Source organism: Lates calcarifer, linkage group LG11 (genome assembly GCF_001640805.2).
Source record: "Lates calcarifer isolate ASB-BC8 linkage group LG11, TLL_Latcal_v3, whole genome shotgun sequence".
Lineage (NCBI taxonomy): Eukaryota > Metazoa > Chordata > Actinopteri > Centropomidae > Lates > Lates calcarifer.
In genome coordinates this window covers 7504270-7513052 of record NC_066843.1, presented here as the reverse complement: position 1 = coordinate 7513052, position 8783 = coordinate 7504270, and positions in this window count along the sequence as shown.

The following is an 8783-nucleotide window of genomic DNA, read 5'->3' as shown; positions in this document are numbered from 1 at the left end:
TATTTCCACCCACACAGTCACCCTGCACAGTTGCTGGTGAATGCTGCTGAAACCTGCGATTTTCCCAAATACAGAGAGAGAAAGGAGGAAGAGCTCTGAAGGCAGATCACTGCTGCATTATTTATCACCAATTATTAACAAACAAATGAAGGGAAAAGTTATATTTCTTATGCCTTTGTGTGTGTGCCGTAGAACCAAAACTGTAAACTGCTACCTCTCACTTTAGAGCCCACGTGTTGAATGGAAATTGATGTGTTTAAATATACAGATAAACAGTGATCCACATGTAAAACACATTCTAAATTCACATGTGCAATGAATTATTACGGCTTTATTTCAGTGTACGAGCAACAAAGTGTAACCAAATAGGGTATGTCACAAGAGCTGTTTATAGCAGGATTAGTCATAGAAAACAGCCCACTCCCCCCTGTGACGAACAGTCTATAAAACAGTGGAACATCGTGGTAGCCCAGGAGAAACCTGCTTGTCTGCATTTCGCTTCTTTCAAAAGAGGGGAAAAAGCCCCTCAGTTTGAACGGTGCCCCTGCTTATGCACCCAAACAAGATTATATTATAGTGGGGATTTAAATTCCAAGCCAGAAAACATACCCTTATCCCCCTGAAATAAGCTTGGGTTTTGTTACACGCTTCATTTTCATCTTTTCCAGTCGATCCCCTGTGTAACTGTATATCACTGTGGCACTACAAAATAAGATAACCATTTCTGGTTATGGGAAATAAACACAATATTTCCCAGTACAGTGTTATTGTCCTGATGCCCTGAAACAACACATCTGATTTCTGAAATGAAGAGATATTTCAAAACAAAATGTTCTGCTTTTGCTTCTTGTCAGCTTTACATACATACTCATATATACATATCACATACTACATTTTTTGGCCAGAGATACTCACATTATACTCAACACATAGATGTAATCCAGACATTGGCAGTGGCAGTGAGGTGAACCTGGTTTTCTATCAAGCTGAGAGTCTCAAATTTAAAGCAAAGGATGATAATATATACTGTAGGCTTGAAATCTTTCCACCTCACACGGAAAAAACTCATCTCCTCAAGAAGTATCTCTTGTCCTCCTTTCCCCTGTTGAATCATATCCCCTGTCCCGTATCGTCCTCAACATTAATAGCCTACACTTTTATCTTGAAGCACAGCTCTCATTTCTCTTATTTCCTTTGCTTCCACTTCTCTCCTACACGATCACTATTAAATAATGAGATATGGCAGGAACATTCTGTCTCTGACCAATGCTTCCTTTATTTTTCTCTCTGTTTTTGATCTAAGAATTGAAGTTTATTTTTCCATTGAACTCTTTCTATGTTACTTAGCACACTTACAACTCACTGCAGCCTGTCTGTAAAGGCACAATCTGTAATCTAAGTTTTTCCAAAGCGTAGCCCCAAATTCAAAACACAGCACTGGAACCTCAGACCACTTCCCAAATTCATTTACAGGTTTTTATTGATACAGCTGATCACCCGGCAACGACTACCTGCAAGTTATTAATGTTTTCTGGTGCTGTTAAAGGGGCTATTTGTGAGTTTTCTCTGCTACCAAATGTGGCTTCTTGCTCAGAGCAGGTGGTGGTAACGGTCGTTTGCCAAGAGCTTCAGCCATTGAGGCATTTACAATACAAGAGGTTAGAATATGCCTTCTGAGCAGCGCTACTTCTTCAGGGCAGTTTGGACGGTAGTGAGTAGCTATCAGAAAGTGATGAGATGAGCCAGGGCTAGCTAGTTAGCATTTTAACTTTAGTAGACAAAAAGAAGTGATAGACTAGAAGCAAAACAGTACTGAAGTTTGATGCTGAACTCCCAGTGCTTCTTCTAGACTGGTAAGTGAACAGCTGTTAATGCTAACATTGGATATGTAGCGATAGCAAAATGTACAAATAGCTCCTTTGTAGTGGCCAGTTGTAAAACAAAAAATGGTTTCAATGCTTTCTTATACTTGAATAATAATGTGATTATAAAATTGAATGGATTGGTTTCTTTAAGGCTTAATTTGCACAGTTTTTCCTGGTAGTCTGTAGTAGTAGTTCCATGGTTCTATATGATTCGTCAATATATCACACACCAACGACCATTAAAGTGTAAATCAGGGGTACGTATGGATCAAAAGAACAACCTTGCGGTCATTCTGACACTTGATTTCCATCTCCACTTGCCATTACAGCTCTACAGCATCATTAGCTGAAGTTTTTAGAAGCTCTGAAATCTAATTATTGCGTCATTTGAAGTCTCACTAGCACTCGCTTTGTCCCCAAAGTGAAACACTGCCTGGCTTCCCTGATGCAACATTACATCCCTTCCCATCTAACTCCTCCTCTGCCCTCAGCTGGATAGGCATTTCAGCCCAGATTGGTTTGGTTTGGAAGGAGATATGAGAAAATACTTTAGTGAAAATGAGGTGAGAAGTGGTGGCTCGCTCTGCAGCACATCCCACAGTCACTTCTGAATGGTTTGTGCTCTTTTATGTTGTTCAGTGCGTGGAGGGTTTCTGCAGTTTTACTCCAGCATTAGCTTTGATTCAGCGTGAGTCTGTGAGTCTTTATGGCACACAGCACGGACAGGAGGACAGCCCGCCCCCACGGCTGCACCTCCACAGAAAAAGAAAAAGACAAGCTGAAGCTATTTCAAGAATCTCTTTAACACTTAATATAAATGACCTGATAGCCTGCTGAAACACTGTTACATATTACTGCTGCACAACCACGTCTGAACACGCCTGTATCCAGCCTCTTCCTCTCTCACTCAGCACCACATCTAGCACGTTCATTACTTTCATATGTGTAAACACAAACTTGGACGCACACACATGTGGGCACACATGCACGTTAGCTGCCAGACTATTGCTCACTGTCAGGAAAGAGGTGTGGGTTAATATTTCATGGCCCTCCACTGGCAGAGAGTGGGTCCATTTCCCAGCATTCCCGATGCCCGATGTGTAAACTCAGTGCGGGCCAGAGGCCAGACAGACTGCTGATGGTCTTTCAGCTGGACACAGAGTTCACTGCCTTCTGTGATTGGTTGCTAGCTGTAATGGAGCAATTCCTCACAAGTTCAGTTAAAGCCAAATTTATGCATATATATATACACACACACTCTGCCATAAACACAAATGGCAAGAATGCATTAGACGCCGTACTTTTCCACAGCCTGCACGACCATCTCCTCTGCACATACTGTACTGAGTAAGTACGACTGCGTGGCATTTCAATTATTCCTCACAATATGAATGTATAACGTGGAGAGCCATTTGGCGAGCTTGGTCATAATAAATCAGATGCTCACTAAATGAAGTGTGCAGCTGACTCAAGCAAGGGGAACTTTTTTTTTTTTTTCCACACCACAATGGAGCACTCCAGTCCGCACTGTGGTCCGTGGTCATTTCGTCATCCCCTTCTTCCCCCCTTTCATTGCAAAAAAAAAAAAAAAAAAAAAAATTATGGTAGAATATTTTTAAAAAATACATGATGATTAGGCTCAGTCCCTTTTCTATCATCAATGAGTACTTTAGACAGAGAAAGAACATTTCAGTTCTCTTTCAATGTCATTTCATATTCAGATATTAGTTCAATATTAGAATGCTGCTGCTGATGTTGCTGAAATATTTGAAATTTCTTGCACAAGCAGGGAGATAAAAATGTTCTTGCATTCCAATATTTCCCAGCTCACATTCACATGATCTGCATAGTTTTTTGTTTTTTTTACTTTATCATTTTTTTTAAACATTCTTTTGGTCAAGGTTTTGTGCAGATGAAGGTTGTATGACCAAAAGCCTGGGTATTTAATAAAAGTTCAATGCCAGCACTCTGTGTGGGCATATTTGGTCAAGGTTTCTGAGATGAAATGAAAGCACGTTTCTTTTGTCAGTGTGCAAAAATTAACAAAAGGACTCTTTGAGCCTTTATCTGCTCTTTCGCATTCTGATGAAGCTCCTGAATCAGATGTTTAACTGTGCTAAAATAGTTCTTCAGAGATTAAATCCTTACAGGGCAATTCAAATGAAATGAAATGCATATTTTTATATTAAAAGCCTGTTCCCAGAGAAAACAATACTCTAATCTGTGATTCTGATAAAGAGCCTAGAGTGGCTCGTTTAGGGGTTTTCCTGAACTGTTTCTGAACCCAAAACAGCCTTTTAATATAACACCGTTTTTATCAGTTCATCAGCTTCAAATAGGAAAATACAGTTATTTCGACATATTCTTTCTGCATCCAGCTACAGGCAGGTTTTTCATTTTTTCTTGCTCATTTTCTAAGGACATGTACTACAACTGACAATTTTCTCTCAAGGAGACAGTATTGAATGTTGTTTAGCGCAGCTGCCCTGAGAGAAAATAATGTTTCAAAGTTGAAATTCAATTGCAGATTTATTCTGTGTTGTAGCAGAGACATAAAGGAAGAAAAGAATAACATCAGACAGATTGTATTAAGATGGTATTTAAACCATAAGCTAGGCTAAAGACACATGCTTATTATATCAACTGATGTCTGAGGCAAACATGTCAATTTAGGTAACTACGTTGTCACATGTTCCAGGGTCAACAGTGAAAAATATATTTTTTTCATTTATAAGTTCAGTAGGTTATGAATTGTAAACACTGGCTTTATGAGTCAATGTGACATTCCTTAGATTTCTGTTGCAAAGAAACCCACAGCTAAGGTTTCTGATTGAGTTCACCCTGCGTGTCGTCCTCAGATACTCTTCAGAGCTATCAAAACAAGATGGGGTCGTGTGTGTTTGGGCTGCACATCAGACGTGCACATCAACACTGAGGTTCTTTCACTCTAAATAAATTAGCATAAGTCAGCTACAAGACCCTCAACAACTTGACATTTCCAGCTCGCCATATTTAACCTGTTTAAAAAAATAAATAAATAAAAATGCAACAAGCAAAAAAGCAAGTTCAGTTGTGCTTTTTTCTATTCAGCTGAGAAAACACTTCTAAAATTAGGTCTGTCTTGGCTTTTAAAGACACAGACAAAATGATTAATGCTTTTCTGTTGAGCCTGAACTACTGCAAAGCTTCTGTGTGTACCCCCGCCAAGTTTCTGCAGCCCAGCTCCAGTTTTACTGTATAATGCTGCTGTTGTTCTCCAAAGACGACCACACATTTTCGAAATTAGTTTCAAACGCTTTAAATTTTGTAGGAATCATTTTGTGATCAAACACCAAAGTGTGTATTTGAATATGTTTAAGTCCTTGAGATGAGAGTTCTTGGACCAGGCTAAAGCAGATTTACCATGGAGGTGGGGGGGGGGTCTTAATTTATGAACTGGTGATGATGATCTTCAGCAATCAGGTACAAAAGGCTACATGTTCACATTGTCTATGTAAACCTAAACCTGGTTTAACACACCAACAGAATATGTATATATGCTACTTTTCATGTATTATCCCTTGGACCTCTGCACACTTCATTTGAAGCAGTTTAGTGTCTTTAATCACTGCTATCAAATGATGGTATATGGGTTTAATTTCTTGTGCTAAATCTACCCTGTTGTGGTTCTGTCTTCTTACCTCGCTGTATATTGGTTTGAAGTTTAAAATTATAGCTCAAGGCAACATTTCTTCACATCAGACACATCACACAGAAAATACAGCAGGGCTATGTTTTTCCCTCTATCCTGCTTGCTCTGAAAAACAGGCTGCTGGACACGAGTGCTGAATAAAATAAGGATTTAACTGAGGCTGAGGCAGAAAAGAAAAGAGTGAAAAAGCATGCGAGACAAGAGGGAAACAACTCTTTAGAGTGTCAGTCTGTTTCTAAAGCCAGTAATTAGAGTATAGATAGAAACCAGACTAAAAGTCTATAAATGCGCACCCTGTGAGGCTCCTCACAGAAAACAAAATTGTTGATTTAGTGGTTTAGACCATGTGTCACTTCATGGTTTTGCACTTTCTCCAAAAACCACAAGATATGTGAGGGTTTGCATAAAGATATTGTGTGGATACAGGGAACGTTTTGACATTTCAGGGAGGCGGAGGAAAATTCTCATTCCGTCTTCATTAGTGTCCATAGGAAGTTCCCTGAAAGAAATGGAGGGCATCCCTGCTGGTTCAATCTATCAGAGTACAGGCACCGCCACTGGGGAGAAATGAGGCAATGCTTTCAGACGACCTCCATGATAAAAGTAGACTTTTAGTTAATTCTTAGTGGCACCACTGCTTCCCCCAATACAGCTTTTCTCCCACTACAGTGCAGAGTGCTGCACATGACGGACTGCAGCCGTTTGTCTCTCCCGGCCTCCGGCTCATAAGCTCGACTCGCCTGAGGTATGAGGCCTGAGGTTGGAGCTTGCATGCTCTGTAGTTCAACCCATCAGCATTGGATGGAGTCAGTGGGTGGGACTGAAGCAGTATTATGGCTTTATCAAAGTTATTACAGTCTGGGTGCCATCTTTTTGGATTCTGTTTACAGACATTGATGGCCTTGTTGTTGGGTGCCATACTTGATGTCCACTAGCCCCCAGTGGACATCAAGCACCTGTAGTGTATGTGTCCAGAAAATTGTTTTTGAGCATTGGAGCTCACTTTACCACCAATATTTTCCATTCAGCAGTTTTTAACCATCAGTACTGCTATTCCTTTATCCAGAGCATCACTCCTGAGAGTGTTCGGCATGCTGTCAGGGGAGGAAGAGCCGCAGCAACATTCAGAAGTTTACAGTACACCAAAACATCAGTCTGTCTATTTTTTAGCTCCTTATCTGTGTCAGGGTCACCAGTGGCAACAAGCAGAGCGGCCCAGATGTCCCCTTTCCCACCATCCTCCTCCAGCTCTTCTCAGGAAATCAGAAAAGGCTTCCAGGTCAGCCAAGGCTGAGGCTGTAATGGGGTCAGCCAGGATGGTGCTTCCAGCTCAGTCCCAGTTTGTGATGCTGCTGTTGTTCTCTACATCTAATTAAATCACTTTGAGCTTTGTGGAAAGCATTTTATGATCAAACAAACGAAGTGTGTGTTTGGATATTTTTAAGTCCTTAAGACAAGAGTTCTTGTCCACTCTCAGGACCAGGCTAAAGCAGATTACCTCAGTGATACTTAATTTATAATGTCCTGTTTCCCAGCAGCCTCCTCCAGCTCCTCTCAGAGAATCTGAAGGCGCTTTCAGGTCAGCTGAGGCCTCGGCTGTAATGAGTTCAGCCAGCGTGGTGCTTCCTGGTGGGCTGCGCCACCAATAGGAAATGTCTGAGTGGCATCTTTTCTTAGTGCTCAGTACATGAACCACCTGAACTGATGAACTGGTGTTTCTTTTTTAGCGAGGTTCATCGCCCCGTCACAGAGCATGAGGCAAGGTATGAGAGCTTTGCCTTGCTTTGCTTCATCTTTACCACCACTCTGATTCTCCAGTCATCCTGACCAGGGATGCACACATTTCTTCTGGGTTTACTTTTGTGTTTATTTTGAGCTATTACTGTCCATCTAAAACTGGGACGATGATTCAAGTCTCATCAGAACCAAGTCATTCAGCTACAAAGCAGACGAAAGGCTGACACATCCACAAACACCTTAATGTCACTGAACTAAACATTGTCTAGACTGCAGCTGCACCCTGATTATGCTTTGACTCAGGTATTTGACACCTATAATCAACAACAGGCTTGATTTAATACCAAGGACACAAAGACAGCTCCGTCTCTGATTGCAGTTGAATGGTGGTTAAATACTGTCACAATAACAGCCAAAAATGGAGAGAAAAAAAAACATACAGACTGCATTTTTGGAAAGTGTAAATGAACTGTTGAAATCAAAAGATCCAATTGGTTCATGTTTCTTGGCCATTTACTACATTTAAATTCCCAGCTAATTAAATATGGTAAAGAAACTGACATGTAGATCTTGAGATTTGCTCACTAGTCCATCGCAGACAGAAGTGAACATCATCTACTCTTATTTTTGCCAAAGCTAAATTGATGCTGAGGATATTTCAAGTCACAACAAGATTCATTTTCATACTTTAACCACATAGATAGAAAAACAATGGCTGCCATGACACTAATTTAACATACAGTAATATGAATTACAGTAACTCAGCTGAAACACAGAAGACTGTGATCCTAAAATTTGCAAATAACAATGGCATTTTCTTCTATTCCTAGTCACCTCAGCTAGCACCTGCGAAGCTGAAATAGCCAGTATCACCAGATCAAAAGTAAAATCAGATTTAGCATCATTTAAAATGGCTGAACACTGAAGTAAACATTGATCCCATATTGGCAGAGGTCAGCATCGTCATGAATAGTCATGCTCTCATCTGAAGTGTTGAAAGTACCATTAGCTGTGGTGGCCCTGATGGTAATAAGACCCTAAACCCGGTAATGCGATTCCTCTGTGCAGAAACAGGATAGTTTTTTTACTTTTGTTCCTCAACTAAAAATACTGCATTGAGTGCAGGGGACACTATGGGAAGGACTGGGGGCGGGTCTTGTCACTCCAGGGAGCTGACATATGAAAATGTAATACTTCTCAGGCTTAGTCGGGGTTAAGCCAAAGTGACAATGGTACAAATAGGTACAATGATAAACAGTGGCATTTTAGATGTCATGCTCGTTACAAACGTCTTGCCCAGTTGATATCGTTTGAGCAATTTGTTGTTTGTTTGTTTCCTGTCAGGGAAGAAATGCGCAGTAAACACGCGCGTGGGGCAAAACATAACGGATGAGCACATAAAAGGTTCAAAAGCCTCCGGTGCTGACAAATCACTGAGGAGAACAACCACCCAACCACCATATAGACAGACTGGACTTGCTGAGAGAGAG